Source organism: Pinus tabuliformis, chromosome 9, assembly GCF_031772625.1.
Source record: "Pinus tabuliformis cultivar Carrire ecotype Pingquan chromosome 9, CPIR1, whole genome shotgun sequence".
In the NCBI taxonomy this organism is placed as follows: Eukaryota; Viridiplantae; Streptophyta; class Pinopsida; order Pinales; family Pinaceae; genus Pinus; species Pinus tabuliformis.
The window spans coordinates 827,611,372-827,637,858 of NC_142307.1; positions in this window are offsets into that span (position 1 = coordinate 827,611,372).

A 26,487-nucleotide genomic window follows, 5' to 3' on the forward strand; every position below is an offset into this window, starting at 1 on the left:
CACTAGCATCCGTTTCAATCTCAAAGGGTCTTTTAAGATTGGGCAGTGCTAGTACTGGTGCTATACTAATCTTTTCTTTTAAGGTGTCGAAGGCTTTCTGCTGTTTTCCTCCCCACTGAAACATCTTGTTCAATCCTGTTAAAGCATGTAAGGGAGATGCAAACAAGGAAAAGTTAGAAATAAACTTTCTCCAATACTGTGTTGCTCCTAGGAAGCTTCTAACTTCTGTAGCAAATTTGGGTTTAGGCCAGTTTACAATGACTGCAACCTTAGAGGGATCTATCTCAATTCACCACCCCCTACAATATGACCCAAATAATTCAAAGATGTTTTGCCAAATTCACATTTTGATAGCTTAACATAAAGATTTTCTCTTGTCAAAACATCTAGAGTCTGATTTACATGCTTCAAATGTTCTTCCCATGTTTTACTAAATATAAGAATGTCATCTAGATATACAATGACAAAATCATCAATAAAAGGCCTGAGTACATCATTCATTATTCTCATGAAAGTAGCAGGAGCATTAGTTAAGCCAAAAGGCATAACCAACCACTCATACAATCTCTGCTTTGTTTTGAAAGCAGTCTTCCATGCATCTTGCTTTGCAACTCTGACCTCATGGTAGCCACTATGCAAGTCCAACTTGGAAAAGTAAACAAATTCTTTCAACTGATCTAATAGATCATCTATGCGAGGAAGGGGATAACGATTTTTGATCGTTATCTTATTCAGTGCTCGGTAATCAATGCACATTCTCCATGAACCATCTTTCTTTCTCACCAAGACAATTGGAGACCCACATGGTGATGTGCTAGGTCTTATGAACCCTTTCTCGAGTAGCTCTTGTACCTGCTTCTTGATTTATGCATTCTCTAAAGCAGACAACCTGTACATTCCAATGTTAGGCAATGGAGCATCTTGCTGCAAATTAATATCATGTACTATTTCCTTTTTGGGTGGCAGACCTTTAGGTTCTTGAAATAGTATATCATATTCTGAAACAACTTTTTCTAAATCAGCTTGCTGTTTAGCATTACAACCTTCAAATACATTGGTTTTATCAGGTTTCTTTTCCTTCACAACCATCAATAAAAATTTCTTGCAAGAATTTAAAATTCTTTTCATTTGCCCTGAGTTTATGAGAGTGTAATTATTCTTGAGTTTATGAGCTCTTACAATATATTCAATTCCATCTTTAATGAGTTGATACTTGTCTTCAGCTCTATAGAAAATGGATTTTCTATCATACAAGTAATGACTTCCTAAAACAATTCCAAATACATCCAAGGGAACAATATCTAACTCAACCTCATCTACAAACGCTGACCCAAAAGAAAACCTAAGTTTACATTGTCTAGTTACTTGTAGCTTTGCTTTATCACATAACCAACCTAATGGACATGGCTTCTTGTGAGGTGTGGTTAGTAATCCCAGTTTCTTTACAATTGCTTCAGAAATTAAGTTTAATTGTGAGCCACTATCAAACAAAGTATCAATCTTTTGATGCTTGGAAATAACTCTAATATGAAAAAGCTCATGTCTTTTCCTCTCATTTTCTTCATTATCAGTAGATTGTGCAGAATTACTAGTAGATGCTTCGGAATTTTTACCTTTTATACCTGTGGTTGCGATTGTTGTTTTATCCCTTGAGTCTGACCCCAAATCCTTTTGAATGGCTGCAACAGTCTTCTTCTTTTTGCCATCGTACTTCTTGGGTTTCAGCTCCAGATGCAGAATCCAGCAGTGTTCATCATCATGCCCATCCTTCTTGTAGTGAGTGCATGAAGGTTTGGTCTTTTGTACAACATTTGTCTTCCTCTCTTTCCATTTCTGCTTTCTCTTTTCCTTGCTCTTGCTTGCAGTGGGTTTTGATGATCCCCCAACTTCTGGGTTCACATTCTTGCCTCTAGCCTCTAGATGTGTAGCCTAAACAGATACCTCATCTATGCTAGTGGGATTAAACATGAGAATGATATGTCTCAAATAACTATGTAGACCACCTATATACTTCAACAAAGTTTTAGGTGAGTCTAAAGAAATTCCTAGAATCAAAGCTCTTTTTCTAAATTCTTGGGTGTAGCTTTGTACACTTTGCCCTTTCAATTGGCTAAGAGTTTTCCAACTCATCATAGCTTGCTGCATATAAGCTAGTGGATAGAATTGTTTTTTAATTGCAGAAACAAATTCATTCTAGGTAGAAAGAATTTTACCATGCTTCTTCAAATCAGTGTGTGTCCTACCTTCCCACCATACCAGGGCGGTGCCTCCAAGGCATAGGCTAGCCAACTGAATCTTTCTCCTTTCTGAATCGATGTTCTGCACTCTGCAATATACATCAATCTGTCTAATCCAGTTATCTAACTTTTCTGCATTCAATTCTCCATCATAAACTGGAAAATCAAACTTCACATCTAATTTAATCAAAGAAGGTTTCTTCTTTTTCTTTCAGGGCTTTCTTTGTGTGAAGAAGATGATGATGAAGGTGATGATGGGGGAGATGGTGGAGAGGGCTTCTCTTCTTTTCCTTTGCCTTCTGGGTGGGCAACTAGAAGATCTTATTCTACTCCTTTATCTTTTTTGGAGGTTGATGACTCCACTTCTACCTCTCTTAAATTCTCTATACATTTCTTCTACCATGGCTCTCATGGTCATGAAACTGTCCATGAACTTGGAGTCTGATTCCAAGGGAATTTCTTCTGACATTTTCCTCTTAGGATAGACTCTTCCAATTTCTGGGTTAGCTTCAACCAACTCCCCTTCTCCTAATTTAAGCTTTGATCTAGTTATCATTCAACAAAAGAATCCAACACAAGCTTGTCTAACCTTAGCAACCTAGAGCTTTGATACCACTTGATCTGGAATTAATCCAAGATAATTAATAAGGTATTACAAACTCATGTGCATGGATGTGCCTATGTTATTTTATGCAATGGATCGATAATATTGCGAAATACACAGGCACTGAAGCAGTTAAAGGAAACATAAAATGCAACACATATAAACACAACAAGTTTAATAAGGAGTTCACCCAATACTCCTGGGCTACGTCTCCTGGTCCAGCCTTCAGTGGTGACCTCTCTATTATGTTTTCAAAGCAGAGTTTTTACAACAGTGAGCTCAATTTGAGTCTCACAGACATATATAAATCAGTAAGACTGTACTTGGATTCCCCAAGTCTCTGGAGTACATAGAATCTCCTTACTGACTCTCGACCTCTATTGGTCACAGTAGTATGAGCCCAATCTGAGATTCATACAGGACAGACATTACAGAGGAGTGCGCTTGAACCTCTCAAGCCTTCTTTGGAGCACATAGACTCTCTGACACTCTCTGTCTCTGTCTTGACTCTGGCTCGATGTTGCCTTTTCTTCTGTAGGTCAGCTTGGCTTCTTCTTTCTGCTCTTAGCTTTCTTAACTTGCCTGCTTCTCTCTCTGTCAGTTCGTGGCTTTAAAGCCAATCTTCTTTCTGACTGTTCATTTCTGCTTCCTCTGTTCATTTGAATTCCTCTGTCTTGCATAATCAGTCACTGTATAATGCATCACAGGGAGGTGGCCACCTAGTTCATAATGGATGAGTGTCAGTTCTCTTGGACATATTCGAAACGATCGTTTATTTCGTTAACTCCAAGAATAACCGCGAAAAACGACCTTCCACCAATGCATTGTCCATATTAGACTTCAAATCTTATACAACTCTGCCTGTTGACCACATCAAATCTGGTCATCCATCGGAACGCGTCTCCGCCGTTGATCTGGAGCCTCCAAATCCTATGGTCATCGTCCATATCGGGCGGATAAGTAACATGACGTTTACTTGTCTAATGTGAGCGATTTTCTCTCTCTTCCACCGAATGCATGGAAACCATTGTATGGCATCGGGCAGAACTCGGTTGAAACTGCTTAGCGCTCGAAGCCCTTCAGATATCCTGCCAGTTTTTGTGGGAGCCCGCTTCTGACAGAATCAAAATGATATCCGTTGAATTTTATGATTTTTCGGGTCTGGGGGCTTCCAAACCTTCCTCATTTGATGGGTTTCAGAAACTACCCCCATTCCTTGAAATGGCCTCTGGATTGCTAATTTGTGATAACACGTTACTATGGGCTGACAGTCTGCGCGCTTGACCGATGGTCCTCGTTGCTCAGCGCTGATCACAAATTGCAACTGTTACGAGGATATCTTTGATAAGATTGATCTTTATAAGACTTGTAGCCTTTGGCATAATTTTGAAGAGTTCCTGAAAACTTAGAGAGTGTTCTAGGATTCAATTTGGATCATTGGATAGCCCTAACCACTCTAACAGAGCTCCACAAATTTCTGGGCCTTCCCAATTTCCACCACAGTTTCATGTTGGGGTTCTCTCATATCACTTGGCCTTTAAATCAATTCATCAAGGGCAGGGTGAAAGAAAAGCTATTTTGGTCCGAAACCCAATAGAAGGCATTTTCCGAGTTGAAGCATCACCTCTGCTTTGCACCAATGATCACATTACTAGACTTGCAACAACCATTTGAAATTGAGACAAATGTCTCTGCTTATGCCATTGGTGCAGTTCTTACTCAGCAGGGGCATCCGGTGGCTTACCACAGTGAGACACTTTCAAACAAAATCTGAAAGTATCCCACCTATGACAAAGAAATATATTCCATTGTGTAGGCCTGCCGTCAATGGAAGCATTATATTCTAGGGAAGGAAATGGTCATCCACACAGACGACCGACCCCTATAGTTCATACAGAAACAAGGGAAGTTGTAGAATGATCACCATTAGAAATGGTCCACATAACTACAACAATTCCATTTGAACATTAAATACAAGAAGGGAAACACCAATAATGTTGCAGAATACCTCAACCGGCCACTAGTCATGGCGCTGATCACTGTGCTCGAATTTTGTGGGAACGAGAGTTCGGGGTGGCTGCGTCTTTACAAGATCAATCCATAATTCAGCAAAGCATACCAGACACTTTTGGAAGGTAAGAAAGTTCCAAATTTTCACCTCCAGGATGCACTGTTATGCCACCTCTGACACATTTGTGTTCCTTTAAGTAAACGTGCCAAGATTATTTGGGAGGCGCACTACAGTTGGGTCATTGGACATTTTGGAGTAGAGAAAATAGTGACATCACTACAAAAATAGTTTTATTGGCCAAACCTTCGTCAGGATGTCGGAATGTAAATTTGATCCTTCACTGCATGGGCCATTTCCAAGCCAACCATAAATAAGCAAGGCCTATATACTCCTCTACCTACTCTTAGTCGACCTTGGGAATCCATCTCCATGGATTACATGTCAAGCCTTCCTTCTACTAAGCATGACAATGAATGCATTTTTGTGGTAGTCGATAGAGTCTCTAAGATGGTTGCAAGAAGACTATCACAACAAAGGCCATTGCTAAGCTCTTCTTTGAGCGAGTGTGGGTACACTTTGGGATCCCATAGTCTATTGTCTCAGATCAGGACAACAAAGTCCTGAGTGCATTTTGTTCAAGTCTATGGTTGATGTTGGATACCAAACTTACTAAGTCCACGACTTTCCACCCTGAAATTAATGGCCAAACAGAGGTCGTCAACAGGATGATCATGCACATTATACACATGTAAAACTCGAAGCATCAACACACATGGGATGAAAGCACCCCCTATGTCCAACACAACTACAACAAAGCTCTCCATATCTCAACGAGATACAACCCCTTTCAGGTAGGGTTGATATTTCAGCCATTATGTCCCATTGATGTGGCCATACGATTTGCAGCTACTCATGCAGATTCGGCTCATGTCCAGTCTGAATTTGATATGGCTAACAAATTCATTGAGCACATTCAATACATCTGAAATCAGGTCCATAATATATTGGACAGATTCAATGTTAAGTATGAGTGGTGCTATGATCAACATCGGGTGTCGCACAAGATCCAGGTGGGCAACAAAGTTTGGCTACATTTGCAGAAGGAGTGCCTCGCTGGACCCCACTGAAAGATTTGTGTGCTCTGATATGGACCATACACCATCACCAAAGCTATAAGGGACAATGCCTTTGAGCTCAACATTCCATCGTTCCTTGGTCTACACCCAATGTTCATTGTAGACCGCCTTCAGCCATACTTTGTACCATTGCTAGACACATCCAACATTGCAGAACAACTCACACCAATAGAGCTAAACCAAAAATGCATGGAACAAGCCACAACTAATCATATCATGGACATGCAGTTCAGGAATACTCGTCAACAAAGGATCCATCTATATCGAGTTGTTAAAGCAGGTCAACTCCTTCACTAGGGTAAGTGGTTCACTAGGGACCAGGTTCAACAGTGATTTCCTCACCTCATGGAGGCTTTGCATGAAATTGAGACCATTGCTTCCTAAGGAGGGAGGACTGATCCAGGTGGATTTGGTGGCCACCCACCTATTCCACCTAGACCCGTAGTCGGTTTCATCCATTTCATTGTTTATTGAAACATTTACTATTTTTAGCAGTTTTTTCAGATCATGAACTTCCAAAGCAGTTTTGACACCCTAAATGATGTTTTTTGAGGTCCACATCAAGCCCTTAACCATAGGTAGGGGCTTGATGCAAATCACGTAGTACTCGAAGATATCTTTCCAACAAGGTATTATATGCGCCAAACAAAGATAATATGACCAAGTTATGACCCTGGGAAGTTGGCTGCCCAACTAACACCAACGAGGCCCACAAACTATTGGCGTTCCATCTCTTAGGGTTAGGGTTTTGGTTTTTTATGGTTTTACCTTGTAATTAAATAATAAATAGGCCCTTGAGCCTCATTGTAACATAGTTTAGAGGCATGTAGCCTCCACATCTCTTCTCAAAGATAAGCTACCATCGCTTGAGCTAGTTTATTTCCATTATGTTTGTAAGCATATTTCAATATTTGATATTAATGAAATGAAGTGTTATTATGCTGCATCTCACTATTTATGGTTATATCTATGATTTGTTGATTTTCCATGTGATTTTCGCCGAAGAATCTCTCTCTAATTTGTTGCATTTTTGTTGAAGTTCGGATCCACAACAGGAAGCGAAGATTAGTTGCACTCAGTTTGACAAAAGTAGAGTACATGGCTGCTAGTCAAGCATCTTGTGAGGCTATCTGGATGAGGAAGATCCTTGTTGGGTTATTTGGTCAGCAGATGGATCCTACAGTGATTTATTGTGACAATCAGAGTTGTATCAAACTCTATCAAAATCCGATTTCTCATGATGAGTTCAAGCATATCGACACCTGGTATCACCATCTACGAGATTGTGTGCAGAGGAGAATCATGTTGCTGGAGTACATTCCTACAAAGGATCAGGATGCAAACATTTTGAAAAAGGAATTGTCAAGATGAAAATTTGAGTTTCACAGAGGCAGGATCAGGGTAGTAGATAATCCCTTTCTTATTGAGAGGGAGAGTTTAAAAATGAAACAAGAAAATCCTAATTTAATTTTGTCCTTCAATTAAATTAGAAATTAAATTGTAATTCTAATTCTCACAACAACTTGTAATAGTTAACTTAGTTAATTTGACCTAGTTGGCTCAGTTAATTTGAGTTGGGAGTCTATCTACAGTCATTTAGAGTGGTTCCTAAATTTTAGGGGCCCAGGTTGAGTTTTTTTGAGTTGTAATTATTTAATTCAGTTTAACTGAGTTAAATTCAGTTAAACTAGTTCCAATTGACGAAGGAATTAGTGGGAGATCCAGTAGTGGGTTGTAACCTGTAGTAGTGGGGTGTAACCAACAATTCTCAACCAACAAACTGAAGATTCATTCATAATTAACTCATGCATGTCATATCAGAGAAAGACCCAGTTGAGATTGGAGTTCAAGGATAATGTACTATCAATTGTATAATTATCCAAATTGTATAGGTGGTGCATGTAATTAGAGGAAGGCCTATGATGGATTGGGTAGTTAGGGATGAGTAATTTACCAACTAAATATGGGTTAATTCCCTAGGAAAATGCGCAAGGAAATAGGAGCTTGGCAGGCAACAAATTTAGCTAAGTATTTGCTGGAGCTTGTTTGTGAAGCAATGGGATAGATTGAGATTGTGCAGACGTTGCTCGGGCTTGAGAAAAGCATTGTAATCTTCTCATATATTTTGATTAATGCAATATACATATAACATGGGTTTTTAGCTATGGCTTTCCCTAGAAAATTATTGTGTTATGCGTGATTGAATTATTTCTCTTTTGTGCTTCGTGATTTCATCGATCAATTGTTGTTTCCATTGATGAGTAGAGTAGATTCAAGTCAATTATTTTAGCATATTACAATCTTTAGTTTGAATCTGCAAGGAATTTCCACACAGTCCATGCCAATTAAAACATCATATGAACCCAATGGAAGGATTTTGAGGTTCATTGTTGTAGGCATTCCATCTAGTTCTAGATGACATGATTTTACTAACCCGGTTACTTTCTTCTTAGCTCTTATGGATAGCTGGACCAACTGCAACTTAGTATGCTCTTTCTTTTGTATGGTACAATCTTTTACAACTTTAGGGCTAACATAATTGAGATTAGGTCCCAGGTATATTAAGATTGAAACTTTTTGGTTAATGATCGTACCTTCCATGTTGATGATTGAGGCCTGATGATCCACTTGTTGGTTATCCAACGTTGTGCAAATTTGAGGCATATTTCAAGCCACATTTTTCACCATCATTGCCTCTTCTACGTTGTACAAATTTTTTATCATTGTGACTTTTTGGTTGAGGAAAACCCCTTCACACATTGTTTCCTCTACATATCTAACACTAAAGTGGTGATTTCTTGTACCCCTCAGTTTCTTCTCTTACTAGTTTAGAGTATTGATATCTATTAGCAGGAAAAGTCAGTTGGAATTCACCTCTGGAAGGAGTGGTTATTTACCCCCTTTCCCTTTGAAATTTCTATGATCCTTATTCTTCTAATCATTTCAATTCTCAGTCTTATGCTTTGACTGCTTGTAATAGTAACTTTTTTTTGAGATAGTATTCTCTAATCTTTCGCGTTCATGAAACTTGATCCTATCTCTGGATGTTCGAGGCAACCTACTAAGATAACATACCTCAGTATTTCTAAAAATTTATTTGTATACTCATCATCAATAAGCTACCCCAACTTAAGATTGTGGAATTCCTTGATCTTGTTGTCATAATACCTTTTCGACATGTACTTCTCTTTGAAATAGCTTTCAAACTTATTCCACAATAAATCCTTTTCTCTAATGTCTTTAACATTTCTTAAGTCCAACCACCATATATCAACTTTACCTTTTAAGTTGAAAATTGTTACCCCAAATTTCATGTTTTAGAGTAGGCATGTGCTATTAAGTATTTCTTCATCCCTAGTAGTCAGGCCTCCACCTCTTCAACTTTCTTCTTTTCTCCATCAAAGGTGGAGGGTTTTTATTTCTTAAACCCCTCCAACATTTAACCTTTCTCACTCCTTCCTTGTTGACAATATCTTTTACTTGCATCCCTTGTCACACCTGGATTCCAGATGCGAGTACTTCATAAGGGGAAATCCATTCCGGATGGGATATAGTCCTTGTACAAAATAACCTTTTATGTCGGGCCCACCCCATATCACCAAATATGAAATACACTTGATCTGGCCCAAATGGAATCCGATCCATTGTAAGGGATTTATGCCTTACTCGCCTAGATGTCCAGATTCACCATACCTCCTATAGAGGCACAGAGGTAGGGGAAAAGAGGAAAATCAAGGAATTTTACAAGATTACTTAAGTCTAGGGCATCTGCCTAAGATGAATTTTTTTTTGAAAGAGATGGCCAAGGATTGAATAATGGTCTCCAATAGGAGAACAAGCCTAAAACTAAGGTCTTATGGATTTTATCATGCATTTTATCAATATTATGGGTTCTTAGCGATTAATTCAAAGTGATCATCCAAGCAACAACAACAAGGCATTATTGCTGAGATTTATAATTTTCAACCATTTTTCACACTATATGAAATGATATTTACTATCATATAAGAAATTAACCCAATTATATATATAACTAATAAATCATAACACGGTAGCAACTTCAAAGTGCTATTAATCCTTGAAACCACAATATTCAAGATAACTAGTAGTAAATGTAATGAACAACATTCAAACATCCACACAATAATATGCATGACCAAAATAACTTTCATCACCAGAATAAGGATATAACAACCTAAAAACCAAAGGCACACTCTTTTATACTTATGTGAGTGAATTAATCATCCACCCAACCACAGGCCAACTACATTGCAGTCTCTCTTGCAGCTAATCACCCCCAAGCTGGATCCAAAGTCTGAGGAGATACTTTCTCAAGGGAAAATTCACACCAAATATTGGTCAAAGACGCGAGCGATGAAGTCCACCATCTAGGTGGGTTATCAACTGCATCTCCGACAATAAGCATCACAATGACTCACTTACTCTCTCTAAAATCGATCACAAGGATTAACCCAAGGTCCAACTGGGGTATCACTCAGTTAAGGAGTCTGAATCCACTATTTAGGTGGTTTATCAATTATGTTTTCAAGGTAAGCACTGTAGGATCCTATATCCCATTGTCCGGGTGGTTTATTATCCTTCCTAGCAAGCACCATAGTGGTTAAATTTACCTTGCTAGTGGTTTGTCAACCTTAAAACAAACTCTTGAGTGGTTTATCAGCCTATTCAGCAAGCACTAAGTGGTTTATCAACTTATTTAGCAAGAACTTAATGATTTATCAACTTACTCAACAAACACTTGTGGTTTAGTCATCCTCCAAGCCTCCCATTGGACATTAAGGTTTAAGCACATCATCTCGAGTCTTCTCATCACAATGTAGGGAATAACATCCCAAATCTAAGAGCTCTAGCTCATGGACAATCCATTCCAATACAACCTTCTTCATTGTCTTCCAACAAATTGTTTTCTGTTGAGTCTGGTTCCTTCATTGCCGAGTTTCCAATCACCTTCCTCTTCACACACATTTCTCTTCCTCTTTTGGGTCGACTAACCATTCTCATGTTATATCTCTTCCATTATACCACACCCTCTTTCACCATTGAGCCATTTCCCTTTTCCTTCTTTGACTGGCATTCTTGTCTCAATCCTTGAGGAATGAACCAGGATGTATGTTGTGATTCATGCTTGCTACCCTACACAACACTTCAATGAATGTCAGTGTAGGCAAAAACATAGCCAGGGTGATAGGTGACAAAGATAACTTATCTAGGTGTGACTTTCTCACAACACTATCGATAATCCAACAAACCACACCAACTTCCCCTTTAGAGATCTAGATCTGTGTCCCTCCCCTCAACTCAACCATGAATTAATGTTTCTCTTAAATTTACATATATTTCGAAAATTTACACAGGGATATTTACAGCCATGGGGTGTAGAAAAAAGGTTTTTTACATCATAACTAGCCAAATACCCAACAACATTGGTAAACAATTAAGTTATACCATTGGAAAACTTACTCTTTCTCTCTCACTCTCTCTCTCACACACACACACACACACACACACACACACACACACACACACACACACACACACACACACACACACACACACACACACACGCACACACACACACGCACACACACACACACACACACACACACACACGCACACACACACACGCACACACGCACACACACACATGAACACACACACACACATGTTTTATCGATTGGGTCTAGCCTAGGTGACTGAGAGGAGGAGTATTATCCTTTGTACTCAATTTCAATTCCCTCAAGTGACATGTTGATCTCTTAACGAGTATATAATTGGAATGACTTTGAACCATGTTGTTGACTTGGCCTTGTATCCTTGAGAATTTGGGATTTACCTTGGTATTGTTCTTGAAATTATGGGAAATGCTTAGGGGTTTTCCCTAAAATATGTTACCTGAGATAGATATTATCTAGGGCATGGATAAATTTGTTCCTTGAATACCATGCCTTTGTATAATTGCATCGTCAAGCCTTTGCACTCAACTGCAAAGTCCAGACTTATAACTAACATCAAATAAACACATTAAAGCATCAAATATGTTAGTAATATAGTTAAAGTCCAGTCTTAAAGGCGACATGTCACCCCAAATGAAACTATGTACCACAATGATGAATGTCACACAACTTCACACTACACTGACAACATCTACCATCTTCCATAAAATATTTAAAAAAATGAATAAAATGTGGTGAAATGTAGAAAATTGAATATCCATATGATTAGACACAAGAAGAGGTAAAGTATTAATACTAAAAAAAAAATATAATATTAGATAACGTGGAACAATGTCTCATGTAAATTCTCATGTAAATTATAATAAAAATAAAATATTTGATTGTAAAATATAACAATCATAAGGTAAAGAAATTTTATGAAGTATAGCATTTGGATGTTGAAATGGTTGGAAATATTATAATTAGAGTGAGGGAGGATGATATTATATCGACCTAACAATTGGCACTCTAAAGTTGGTATTTAGATTGACAAAGTTTTTGGTGTGTGTATGCTTTATAAACCATATTTATCTTGTAATGGTTATGGATATAAGATTATTTACAACACACTTCCAATAGTGATTTGAACACAATACAAAATTTAGAAAAGTAGTATTGATGTGAGACACAATTTGAACATACATATATGTTATTGTAGGAGAATAGCTTATAAAATCAAATTGAGAAGAATTGAAAACAAGAGACAATGTAAAAAAAATGACATCCAAATCATTAACAGTGTAAATATTGGGGCAGGAAGGATGCAACAATAGTTATTGCAAACATATTTTCTTTATAATTTAAATAGTTTTTGATGGTTATTTTAATTTTTTTGATATAAAATAATCCAAAGATTTACTCTAAATAATTATTTCATAAATGGAACCTCACAAGGAAACCTAAGGGATGTTTCCCCATGTTTGTGGATGAAATTCCCAGTAAACCTATAAGTGTAAACTAATGTGCCTAATTCAAGAGGATTTAATATTGATACATGGTGGCTCAGAACGGGCCAAATTCCCAACAATAATGTCAAATGGTTGATTTAGACTCTTGGAAAACTCTCTCTCTCTCTCTCTCTCTCACACACACACACACACACACACACACACACACACACACACACACACACACACACACACACACACACACACACACACACACACACACACACACACACACACACACACATTGTCAATTGGGTCTAGCTCAGGTGATTGAGAGGAGGAGTGTTATCTTCTTCACTTAAGTTAAATTCTTGCAAGTGACATGTTGAACTCTTAAAAACTATATCACTGTAATGTACATTAAACCTTGTTATTGACTTGGTCTTATATCCTTAAGAATCTAGGGTTTACCATAGGCACCATTATTGAAACGAGGGGAAGTGCCTAAGGGTTTTCCCAAAAATATCTTATGTAGGGGTAGAGAGAGAGAGAGAGAGAGAGAGAGAGAGAGAGAGAGAGAGAGAGAGAGAGAGAGAGAGAGAGAGAGAGAGAGAGAACACCTCAAATAATAACTTGATTCATTCAACCTTTTATACTAAAGCATAACACCCATGGATGTTATAGGATCCATTCCCACGAAATCCTACAAGGTTGTGAATGACTATTGTGATATTTAAAAACTCCTAAGAAAATGGGAAAATATATAGAAACAATATTAACAAGTTACTTCAATATATATATATATATCTAATGAGGATTTTGTTAGTTTAAATTTTGCATTACCTCACAAAATCATTACATCCAATACATCTTTTATCATTGCATCACCAACATATATTACGGAAGGTGGTCTCAATTTTCCCAATGAGAAACTATATGTTTTTACCACTTGCATACAAAATAAGTAGTCCAAAATTTCAAGAGTCTTAATAACTGAAGCATAACAAGAGATTCCACAACATAATCAAAACACATAAAATTGACAGATATCATGAGAAAGTAGGACTTGTAGGAGGTAATAGGTGCCATATCTTGCGCACTAGATCCTGGAGGAGCTAATGGCACAATGATGCATGGGATATGTCTCTCAATATGAGCCAGTTGTGTTTCCATTCATTCCATAAAAAGCCTTTGGTTTCTCTGCTCTTGTTTCACATATTCCAGGCCTACAAAGACACTATGTCTTATGCTTTCCTCCCATTAAGAACCCTAGCCTACAAGGTTTTCATTTGCTAATTAAAAAAGAGGGAAAAAAATATTTGTATGAAAAAATGATAATAATTTGAAAGAAAATACAAATTTTTAAATTTATAGTTGTTGATGCTTTCTCAAAGATCAAATTTCAAATAGAAACCGTAATCCCATCAACCCATGGATGGAATATGATATACATTATAGTTTAATGAGAAATTGCACTACGAGAGGCAATGAGTTGAGAGTTTTAAAATGTGTATTTTTCATTGAATTAAGTTAAAAGTAGATTGCCCAAAACATTAATTTAATATCCGATTATTTTGTAATCATAGTTTGATTAAAGATAAATTTGTGTTTCATATTATCTGGGAATATTTTTTTTGGAAAAAATTAAAACTAATTTATTTCAATTTTTTAATTTTTGGGAATTTAAGAAGCTTGGAGTGTTACACAAAAAATATTATAGGATCTTTTCAAATTTATCGAGATCAATTTTATCAATTGGTAATTGTTTTTGGAAAATATTTGTCATATTTATTCAATTTCAATTGTAAGTCTTTCACCCAAGCTAAATAATATTTAATTGTGTCAAAGGAGAGAGGAATGAGAGGGATTGATTATTTATTGATCTACATAACCTAGCTTTCATCGATCACTCTCTAGCTTCTTCGAAACTTGATTTAGATAGTCAATCCAACTCACATGGAAGCAAATCTCCATGGATTTGTATATCATAATAATTCCTACAGTATCTTCCTTTGTCTCATGAATGATGGAATTTTTTTGATTTTACCTAGGGTCTACAACCATAGTTTTGGTAAATGATCAAAGTCACTTTCCTCTTCAATAATGTTCTCATATCTTGTGCTCAAATTCCATAGTTGTGTCCATTTAGAATTGTGGGTTCTTGTTTGGAACTTGTAATTACTCTAAAAATCTAAACCCCAATCTAGTTTTGAAGTCAAAACCTTGAGTCAATCTACCAAAAAGATCCAATTCAACTAGAGCATGTATAGGTGATAGTCTCTACTATGACTTGTAGACAATTGCTTGGCTCTCAAACCAATAATTGTAATATAATGTTAGAATAGCAAGGAGTTGTAAAAGGGAAGAGTTGTGATTTAGAAGAAGAGGTGGTGTCAATTGACATTGTTATAGCACCAATGCACGAAGTGAGGATAAATCATGATGTGAAATGGATCACTATATAATTTGCTTTATATTTTGGTACTTTTGTATAAGTAATTTGAGTTAGATCTTTCTTGATTAAAACTCATAATTACTCAAAAAATATAAACTTTGATCTAATGTTCAAGTTAAAACATTATTTTAGTCTATTAGAAAGATCCAATTCAACATGAGCGTGTATAAGTGATAGCCTCCACAATGAATTGTATATAGAAAACTGGGTCTCAAGCCAACAACTATAATGCCATGTTCGAATATCAAGGAATTACAAAAGTGAAGAGCTATGAATTATAAGAAGAGGTGGTGCCGGTGTACATTATTATATAGTCAAATAAGGAATGAGCATAACTCATGATCTTAGATGGATCACTATATATATATATATATATTTTGGTACTTATAGGAGGAAAAATTATAGCTATTGTTTTATGGGGTGCATTTTAGGTGATTTGGGGTCTAAAAATTTCCAGAGATTGTTTAAGATACTAAATGACCATTTTTAGGGTAAAAAAATTGTGAACATAGTGTCCAGTTCTTCATGCTAATGTACACAGAGAAATTTCAACATGGAACAATAATTACCTCAATCAAAGTTCACCAGAGCAAGTTATGGCTCCTGTAAGTTAACTTATGTTATTGACCACCATGTTACCAAGTGAGTACCACATTGATTCCCACTACTCATATGTGTGGAATTTCAAGAAGGTTTTAAAGGGTTTAAAATTCTAAACCTAATCACGAGTTAATCATATGAAAACCCTAACTCCAGCACTAAGTGACTATTAGGACTTGTTAAATATTGGTTCACCATGAAAGGATGTGATTCCATTATTATTGTATTTATTTTTATTCCATATTTGAGTATAGCAAGGGAATATGTTACATTTTAGAAACCATATGCCATGGTGTCCATCGTAATTCAACAATGTGTTCATATTTATTTATATTTATATTTCATAATTGAGAAGAAAAGAGCAAAGCGTAGTCCTCACCTTCTAATTTGGTTTCCCAATGTACATATTGTGTCCATTGCATGTATCATATGATATTTGATTTAGCTTATTTTGTTTCATCTTATATTATTCATGTATTTTTGTGCTCAAATAATAACATTAAATATGATTCTTAAATAAAATATCGCACAACTAAGAGTTTGTAGAACCTTGTAAGATATGTTTTGACAAATTATTCTATAGGATTATCCATAACAATCTAAAGACCAATTCAACATAGGTTGTATAAAACATAGAATCACATCACCATACATGGATACCATACATGAATACCATATATACAAATCAATCCAAAAGATCATTTATATATAATTAAAAATCTGACTAACTCGCTTAAAATGTGGAATACATAGTCGAATTCCATTTCCAAGGGCATGCCTATTCTCTTGATTTTTTGTCCAAATTAATTCACCAATCAACTATGTTAGTACCACCATTAGTTGACCTTACTAACCAATTGATTGCACATTCAACCTCTTAATTAATTCTATAATCGACCTTTAACTATCAACCAAGTGTGTCCAAAATATCCAAAGGTTTGGTGAAACTATTGCCTTGACAATCCCAACATTCCCATTGATAGTAACTTGGAATTAAAGATCAATTAGCACCATTGAAATATATTTGTGCAATCAATGGGTTAAAGATAAATGTTGGCTATTATTCATTTATTTTTTATTACTTTATGGTTCTTTTTATTAGTTCAACTATGTGAAAAATTATTTGGTCTTGGTTAATTTATTTCTGCTAAGTTGATTGAATGTAGTTAAAAAAAGGATTTATAGAAAATATCAAAGAAGGTCATGGCCTTTTTTTGTAAGATTCAAATGCTATTATTGAATCAAGAAATCACATCATATAAAATCAAGTCAAGATCTTTCTCACCATGGTCTACCATTGGGGTAACTAGCCCCGCGATGAAAGATAAATATCTTTGTCTAAAAACTAACAAAAAACAAGCAATGTCTATGATGTTGTCTAAACATAAAACAAGAAACAAAGCTAAGAACATAAATGCTCTAGCAAGAGCTGCTATGATCCAAAAATGTAACCATGAGAATAATTAGATAGAGGTTGAGACGTCTATGGGAGTAGCTGGAGTGGCAAGGTAGGCATGTCATTTTCCTTTGGTAAGCAGTGCTTCAATTCATGTAAGTCCAAGGGCCATATCACAATGCTCGATAAACATTACTCTATGTTCCTCTAATATATGATCCTTTTGGTGAGACAATTCCCTTTTAGCTTCATTACTTTTGACAGGGCCTTATTCATGACAATTTTCATATGCTAGTAGAGCTTTATTAAGCACATGTATAAGTTTTTCCTCCCTTTGCTATGCCTTGGAGTAGGTAGCTATTCAACTACAAATTAAAGTATTTCAGAATCATAGTGCTCCTTCCTTTCAACCATAACTTCTAAAGAGGGTTGGTGAATTTCAATATGTATACATTTTGGTGGTGTCATGATATATTTGAGCATCTTCTTAGGCTCGTTAAAAAACATTAGAACTAGCTTCTCCTCGAGAGGAGAGCCATGTTGACACCTTTCTCGCTGATGTGGCATTTCAAACTGGGTTAGAGAAATAGGGGACAATGACGTGGAAGGAAAATTGAAATGGTGAATACAAGGGAGGTGGACCAAAATCTGAGCATAGAGAGGTGGAAGGTCAAAAGGAATACTCATAATGAGTGCATAAGATGTTTACAAAGGAAAAATAGGTAGTGAGAACCCACGCTATAACCCTAGGGTGGATACGACTTAAGGGGACCAAAATGAACATGGCAAGGCATAAAAAGTTAATATAAAATAATTGTCGCAACACCAACAAGATCCAATACATTAGACATACTTAAAAGAGACATTAAATTAAAATTGGTCCGCGATGACAAGGTGAATTACCTTAGACCATGCACAAAGTTGGGGGAGCTAGAGATATCATGGCCTAAATTCTATAAAGAATTTGGTTGTGGATTAAAATTTGTCTCGACATTTGCAATATATTTCATACCTTATTGAAAATATTAATAAATACAAATGGAAATAAGTTCAAAAGGTGAGGGAGCCTTCAACATAAGGTGAATTCCATAAGGTATGTATGCATGTTTTTAATTTAGGAAGGTACTGTATATAAGATACAAATGGGCCCACATACTCAATGAGGATATGAGTTCAAATTGTATAATTTGAGATCATCCAAACTTTTTTTTTTGAAGTGGATGGAGGTCTCCAAATGGGAGAGTTCTTAAGTACACCCATCCCAAGGTAAAAGGTCCTTCAACTATTTGGGTAAAGAGAAGGTAGAGAGAGAGGTGAAATTTGAAAAGTAGAGAGAAATCATTGGGGCCCTTTAAGTATGGAAGAACTCTAAAATGGTTTGGAAATGCTCCACCTTCCACTAAATTTCCATGGCCTTAGTGCTAACCATAAAAAGTTCAATCCATACATTAGTTATCACTAAAAACCATATATTACATATTTTTAAGAGACAATTCTTTTAGGAAGCTCAATATTTGAAATTTTGCAAGGGGATTTAAAAGGATGGGAATTTATTTCCCTAGGTTCCTTAGTAGATCTAGGGCACTCATGACTAGATGGAATAAAATATGCCAAGTGAGGAAGTAAAATTAGACAATCTACCATAAGAACTTACTTACAATCCTTAAATAATAGGGATATTTTGCAACATTCAATGTGTATGGATGACAATTAAAAACAAAGGAATTATAGGACAACTGGTTCAAGATTGTATAAAATATGATAAATTAGTCATTGGGACTTATGTTTCACAAAGTAAAGTGGGGGGATGTGAGTATCTATGGGCAAGGTTGTTATAATGTTAGTAGACTTTTTCTAATGTAAGTTTGATGAGACAATTCAACGTGTTTTGTTGAGCTAGTTAAGGTATCTCTTACTTGGGGAAACAATAAGACAGGTCAATATGAGATATATAAGAGGCTTGATAGATTTTTTTTCATTGATAGAATAATGTTAAACACAACCAAGATTTGACCATGGGTGGGAATAGGTAGGGGTTTTTACTACCTACTCATTTTCCTTATGTTGAAGAAGGATGATCACAAACCTCCTACGCCATTCTGTTAAGCCCTATATAAGCCCCATCTTTACCCTAAAACACCTTATTAAGCCCTAGATATCGAGTGATTACATTTTTATTGTTATATTATTATGTAGGATATAACCTCTCATGGTCCTATTTTATTATAATTGTAGCCTTTGTCTCCTATATATATATATATATATATATATATATATATATATATATATATATATATATATATATATATATATATTGAGGAGACCTATTCTTAAAATCATCAAATATTGTCTTACACATTGTATTCACTATAAAAGGAGGTTTTCCCCTTGAAGAGGACTATAATTATTGTTTTCTTATCATTTTTATGGCATAAGGTTCATAACATTACGTTTCAAAGCTCATGGCCCGAGGGTTTTGTTTCTTCAAACAAGTCATTGTAAAATTTTCTCTATAACTTTTATATCAAAGGTTTGAGAAGGTGAAACTTGGATAATATTGAGGAGAAATATGGATAATATATGATTCAAATTTTAAATCTTGTTTCACTATATTTTCAGAGATATCCTCCAAGGAAGTTAGGGTCTCAAATTCTCCCGAATTCAATCTCAAATAGGTCAGTTCAACATTTTTTCTATAACTTTTTTTTTTTGGAAGGTTTTAGATGGTGAAACTTCGGTAAAATTGAGGTGAAATTTCAATGAACATCTTGTTCAAATTTCAAATCCTAGTTATGTATAATTTCAAATATATCCTTAAAAAAAAATTGGTTCCTTAATGCTCCTAAAATCATTTCCAACCATGTTAATTTGGAATTTTTGCAATATAATTTTTTCTTGGAGGTTTAAGATAATGAAACTTGGATCATCTTAAGGGGAAATATCGAGGAACATCCAGTACAAATTTTAGAATTTGGTTAGATATACTTTTAGACTTATACCCTATGGAAGTTATGGTTTGTGAATAATCCCAAAATAAATTTTAAACATGTTAGCTTGATGTTTTTACTATATCTTATTTTCTTGGAATTTTCAGACAGTGAAATGTTTAGGTATTTTAGTAGAGATACAAAATTACATCATGTAAAAATTTCATAATTATATTTAAGGAATTGGAGGCGTGGAACAGGATACAAGTTTGCTCGTGGGAAGAAGCCAAAAATAAGCAAGTTTTGGGAAAGTTACCATAACTTTCACTTGGCACACCAAATTATGTTCACATACTTGGAATTGCAAAAAAATACATATTAGAGTATTACAAACCAACATTTTAGGTCTAGAAGGACTCAAATATCAAAGGTACAATGAGAAATACTTTAACCATTGTGGTATTATCTAGATTAAGGTACATAACTTTGAAGTGACCAGATTGTTGATTAGAAGACCCTTTCTTTTGGTGACTCAAATTAGTGATAAAGAGGATTACTATTATTAGTTTCCAATATGCCTCCAAAGAAATATATTGCACTAATTAAATCCATTGACAACTCATCCTTATTTTGTGAAGAAAGTGAAGACTTAGAATTTAGGTTGTCTCAAATAGAGAATAAAGTCAATGAAATGGATGGTAGTATGTTGAAAAAGATGGATTTATCAGGTTCTAAAGAAAGACTTAAAATATGATTAGAAAAGAAGATGAATGAAGATAAGGATGAAATATAAAAGAAGATGGATGAAAATAAGTAATAAATGTAAAAATCCATCAAGGAAGAAATACAAGAATTACAAAAAATTCTATTAAATGATCTCCCTAAAAGGCATGTGGAGATACAAGGGAAGCATGGACATAAGGAGAAGCATGGTGTTGAACATCAATCTCGTATGGGGAGTATGCTATCATAATTGGAGAGCACAAATATTGAATCACATAACCATAATCATGATGTTTCAATCCAATATCCACATTATTAGGGCTTTTAGTCAACACCAAGGAACTACTATATTCTGAAGATCAATATGAGGAAGTTTGATGGTAATGATTCTATAACATGGATGTTTTAGATGGAGCAATATTTTGATCTACACCAAGTGGCATCCTTAAATAAGGTAAATATTTCATCCACAGTTTTAGAACAAGACCAACATGTATGGTAGCAATGGGTTTGTGAAAGGAAAAATGATTTTTTTTTTTAATGTATCGGTCCATGTTTATATAGGAATTGATAGCACATTATGGGGATATTAAGAGAAATATATTCTTTAGTCAATTGTTAAATCCTCAATAAGAGGGTCCAATTATAGAGCACATTCAATAATTCCAAAAGTTGATTCTCACAGTAAAGAATATTTCAAAGGATAATTTGTTAGACCTATTTAAGGTAACTTTAAAGGAAATCATCCAACATGAGGTGTGTCTCTTTGAAAATAAATATCTAGAGCATGATTTCATTCTAGCAAGGAAAGTTGAAAGTAAAATCATGGTCATTATAAAATTGGTCAGTAATAACTATAGAGAAAATTGTGCCCCCTCTCCTCAATTGACAAGGTTGACTCCTCAACAAATGGATGAAAGAAGAGCAAAGGGACTATGTTTAAACTATGAAAACAAGTATATCAAGGAGCATAAAGGAAATGAGAAGAATATGTTTCACATATATTGTGAAGATGAAGAAGTGGAAACTGCGCAAAATCGAGAGTTAGAATTGACTAGTCCAACAATCTCCTATCATGCACTGATTCACATCAATACTCCACAAAACCTCAAGATAGAAGGATATATAAAAAAGAAAAAGGTAAGAATATTGATTGATTTAGTTTGTATCCATGACTTGATCAATTAAAAATTGGAAAAAATTCTTAATTACTTTGTATATATGGCATCGAAATTTCGAGTAGAAATTGTAGATGGCCGTACCATGCCATAATATTAAGCTGAATATTGGGGACTATTTGTTGGTTATTACCATTGCAATCAAATGGATGGTGTTGATGTTGTGTTAGGGGTCCAATGGTTACACACAGTGGGAACAATGACCCTTAATTTTCAATATATTTTCATAATATTTTTCTTGGAAGGATAGAAAATCGAGCTTAGAGGAATCCATAGGAAATCTAGTAAAGTCATAAGTTCTAATGGCATGATAAAATTGCTAAAAAAGGGACACCAAGGTGTAATTGCACAATTGTGTTCATTATACATTCAAACATCTATATACGTTTCCCTAGTGGATGTCTAAAGAGTTATCAACAATCATTCTAAGGTATTTGGAGAGATCCTAAGGGTCTTCCACATGCCAAGATCATGACCATGCTATTCATTTATAACTTGGAATTGTACCACCTAACATTAGGACTTACAAGTATCCACACGAACAAAAGAGTGAGATTGAGCATAGGATTCAAGAAATGTTAGAGGTGGGCATCATTCAACCTAACTAGAGTGCTTTATTTTCACTAGTGGTGATTTTTATCAAAAAATATGGTTCATGGCATATGTTTCGAGATTATAGACAACTCAAAAAAATGATAATCAAAGGTAAGGTTACTATTCTTGACATTGATGATTATTATATGAATCGCATGAAGCAATTATATTTACTAATTCAGATCTTCGTTCAGGATATCATCAGATCAAAATGAAGCAAGAAGACATTTTCGAAATACACTTTGGAACACATGAAGGTCATTATGTGTTTTTGGCTATGCGATTTGGACTTACAAATTCACCTTAAACATTTCAAGGCCTAATGAATTCTATTTTCATCATTACTTAGAAAATTCGTGTTAGTATTTTTTGATGACTTACTTATCTACAACAAATATTGAGAAGAGCATGTACACCATGTTCACAAGGTATTAACTCTATTGGAAGAGCAACAACTATATGCAAATACTTCCAAGTTTGCCTTTGGGGTTCAAGATGTGGAATATTTGGGTCATATCATATCACATGAGGGTCATGTCAAGGTGGATCCTATCAAAATCAAAGCTATTAGGGAGTGTCCAATTCCTAATACCTTGAAGAAACTAGGAGTATTCTTAAGCTTGATAGCATATTAGTGCAATTTTGTAAAGAATTATGGTCAAATGGTAACACCTCTAACAAAATTATTAAATAAGGAAGAATTTTATTGGACTAAAGAAAAAATCAATATTTTGAAGAAATTAAAGAGGCTATGAGTATAATTCTTGTCATGACAACATATTACTTCATAAAAACCTTCATTGTGGAGTATGATGCCCCAGGCCATGACATTGGTGTAATTTTGATGCAAGAAGGAAGGCCCCTTTCCTTTTAAAGTAGATAATTAAAGGAAATAACTTATTCAGACCCATCTATGAAGAAGAAATGTTGGATTGTAACAACTCCGGGTTAAAGTTCATGTAACAAAGGATAATGAAGGAAAAATAATACCATGGTCATGGGACATGTATTCCAAGTTGAATGTCAGGAAATCACTATAGTGGGCATCACTTTTAGTTTATTTATGGCTATGGAAATTGGAAAAGGGACTGGTAAAGGGAAAGAGGCAACAATTGACATTTAATTATGAGAAATAAGGAAAATATGAGAAAAGGAAGGTGAAGTGATACAAATCTGAATGCTAAGAAAATTAGAGGAAAAATGAAGGAAAATGAAGAAAAAGGAGACATCAATAATAAAAAGGCATCAAAGAAATAGTTCACAACTTTTGCTGGTTTAGCTTTTTTAGTTTTTGCTTTAGAATATTTTTAGAGAGAGAAAAAGCTCCAAGAAGAGAAAGCAAGCAAGCAAGCAAGTAAGAAAACAAAGGAGAGCAAGGAGAAGGTTGGATCAACAAATTCAACATGAGGATTTTGCAAGTAACAAGTTGCATATGTGATATCCTAGCTGAGGTGTGAATGCGTTGTTCATGTATTTGTTTATTTGGTTCATTTGTTGTCATTTGCTTGCATTTTTGCTGCTTTGATAGTGGTTTAAGCCTTACCTTACCATTTCCTGGATAGCCATGGTGTGATGGGATTTATTCTTGGTTGATATTTGGGTTGCTGAAGGTTTTTGGATCCAGGTGAGGTGGTCTTAGGAAAATTCCCAAGGTTTGGGGGTGGAAATGGTTTTCTTCGGGAAGCCCTTGACAGGTGGGTGGATATAGGAAAATTCCTCAAGGTATGGTGAAGAAATTCTAAGGCATCCAGATCGTTCTGGTTTGTTATCTCGGGACCAGTTTAGGTGAGATAATGGTAGTTTGAGGGTGGAGGTGGTTTAACCTCTAGAGTCCTTGGTTGATTATGTCTTGGTTTATTCCATGAGATACCACATTCATGCTTGGAATATGACACGAGGGTGTTTGAATGAAAGAAAGATTTGGTTCAACTCAATCTATGGTTGGTGGGACGTGGAAGCCCCTAACTTGGTTGGCTTTTTCATATATTAATAAGAGTTATTTTCCTATTGTTATCTATGAACACTTGCACTTGTTATTATGTTGTTTTGATAGCTATCTGTCATGGTTAATATTATGGTTATAACAATGGTTCTATGATGTGATCTAGATATGGATCTTATTCATGATTTAATAAGTAATTGAATGGTTGATGAATGCATGAGATAACAAGTGTTCCAACTACTTGAGAGAGCATTAGACCTTCTCGGTGATTTTCAAAGATTTATAATCAGATATGCATTCATGACCTGCAACTTACATGTTTACCATATGTTTGACGAAATGTATAGTGTGTTCTAGGTAGTCTAGGTCAAGTTTCCGATTCAAGTTTGAAGGTTTAACATTGTTTCTATGTCAAGAATGATTTTGGAATGTTACAATAAGTTTTGGGTAGTGGTCTGGAGGCTAGCCTAGAAAAGTGGCTAAGATATCGAGACCCTTGGCACATAACATGGGAAGTTAGGTCATAACCCCATGTAAGCAAGCCTATGCGTGCAGTTGGAGGCCTATAACCACACCCTTGCCTTGTTGTATGTGCGATTGGGGTGTTATGTTAGTGAAAAAAGGTTTCGACTTAGGGATTGGCCACTTGGGGTGGTTTGCATCCTTCTGAGTGGCCTGTGGTCTCTGCGGGATGTTAGTAAAGTTGTTGGTTTGTTGGCCCCGCTTCCATAACTAGAACTTGGAGGTCGGGTCATGTCATGGTAGAAAGCCGCTTCACATTTATCTGGAGGGCTTGTAAAAGCAGGTAAATGTGGGGAGGGATGTGTTACAAATTGGTATAGAATCTTCCAAGTTTAAAAACTTGGACTAGATGGGCTCGATGTGATTGTTATGCATCCATGTCAGTCATATGTATGCATTTTAGTGGCTATGGTTGTCATGTCTATCATCGGTGCTACAGTTTGAGTTATCATGCATGATGTCGATAGGTTGATATGTTTGTGTCATTATGAGTATATACATATATATCATGCTAATATAGAATGACTTGTGGAGACAATATAACCTCCCCTAAAATTCACTAAGGTATGATTTTAATATGTTTCTATTTAGTTTATCTAACATGACATGTTTGCAGGAAGAAGAAGATCAGAGGTGACAAGCAGAATGGTGGATTACAGATCACATGACTCCCCTTATAGATCAGGTGAGCAACAAGGGGATGAGTAGTCTCTTGAAATATCAGATGCACTGAGAAGCCTGAAGGCAGAAATCAGAAGTTACAAGGTAGATAATGACATGATAATTCAGTCATAGGAAAGGATTCCCAGATCTCAGGAAAAGCATGTTGAGATTTTTAGAGACAAGGACAAATGAGGATCTGTTGTGGACAAGAGGCAAGGACTAATGGGGCATATGGTAGCAGGTCTTGATTAGGGCATGAGTTTGACAAGGATGACACTGTCAGAGGTGGCAGAAGGTTGGATACACCTGATAGGAGAGGTAGTGTTTATGGGTTCTATTATAGTTCTGGTTTAGAGAGATATCATGGTCATCATTGCCATCATCCTTACAAGAGGAGTGAGAGGGGGTACTTTATAGTTGAGTTCAAGAAAGGCAAGCCTCCTACCTTTGATGGAGAGCTAAAGAAATTGAAAGATGCAGAAGCATGACTACTTGGGATGAAAATATTCTTCGAGTTGCATGATTATATAGATCATGAGGGTTAGGATAACTATTTTCAGTGTCAAGGGAAATGAAGACATTTGGTGGGAACATGTGA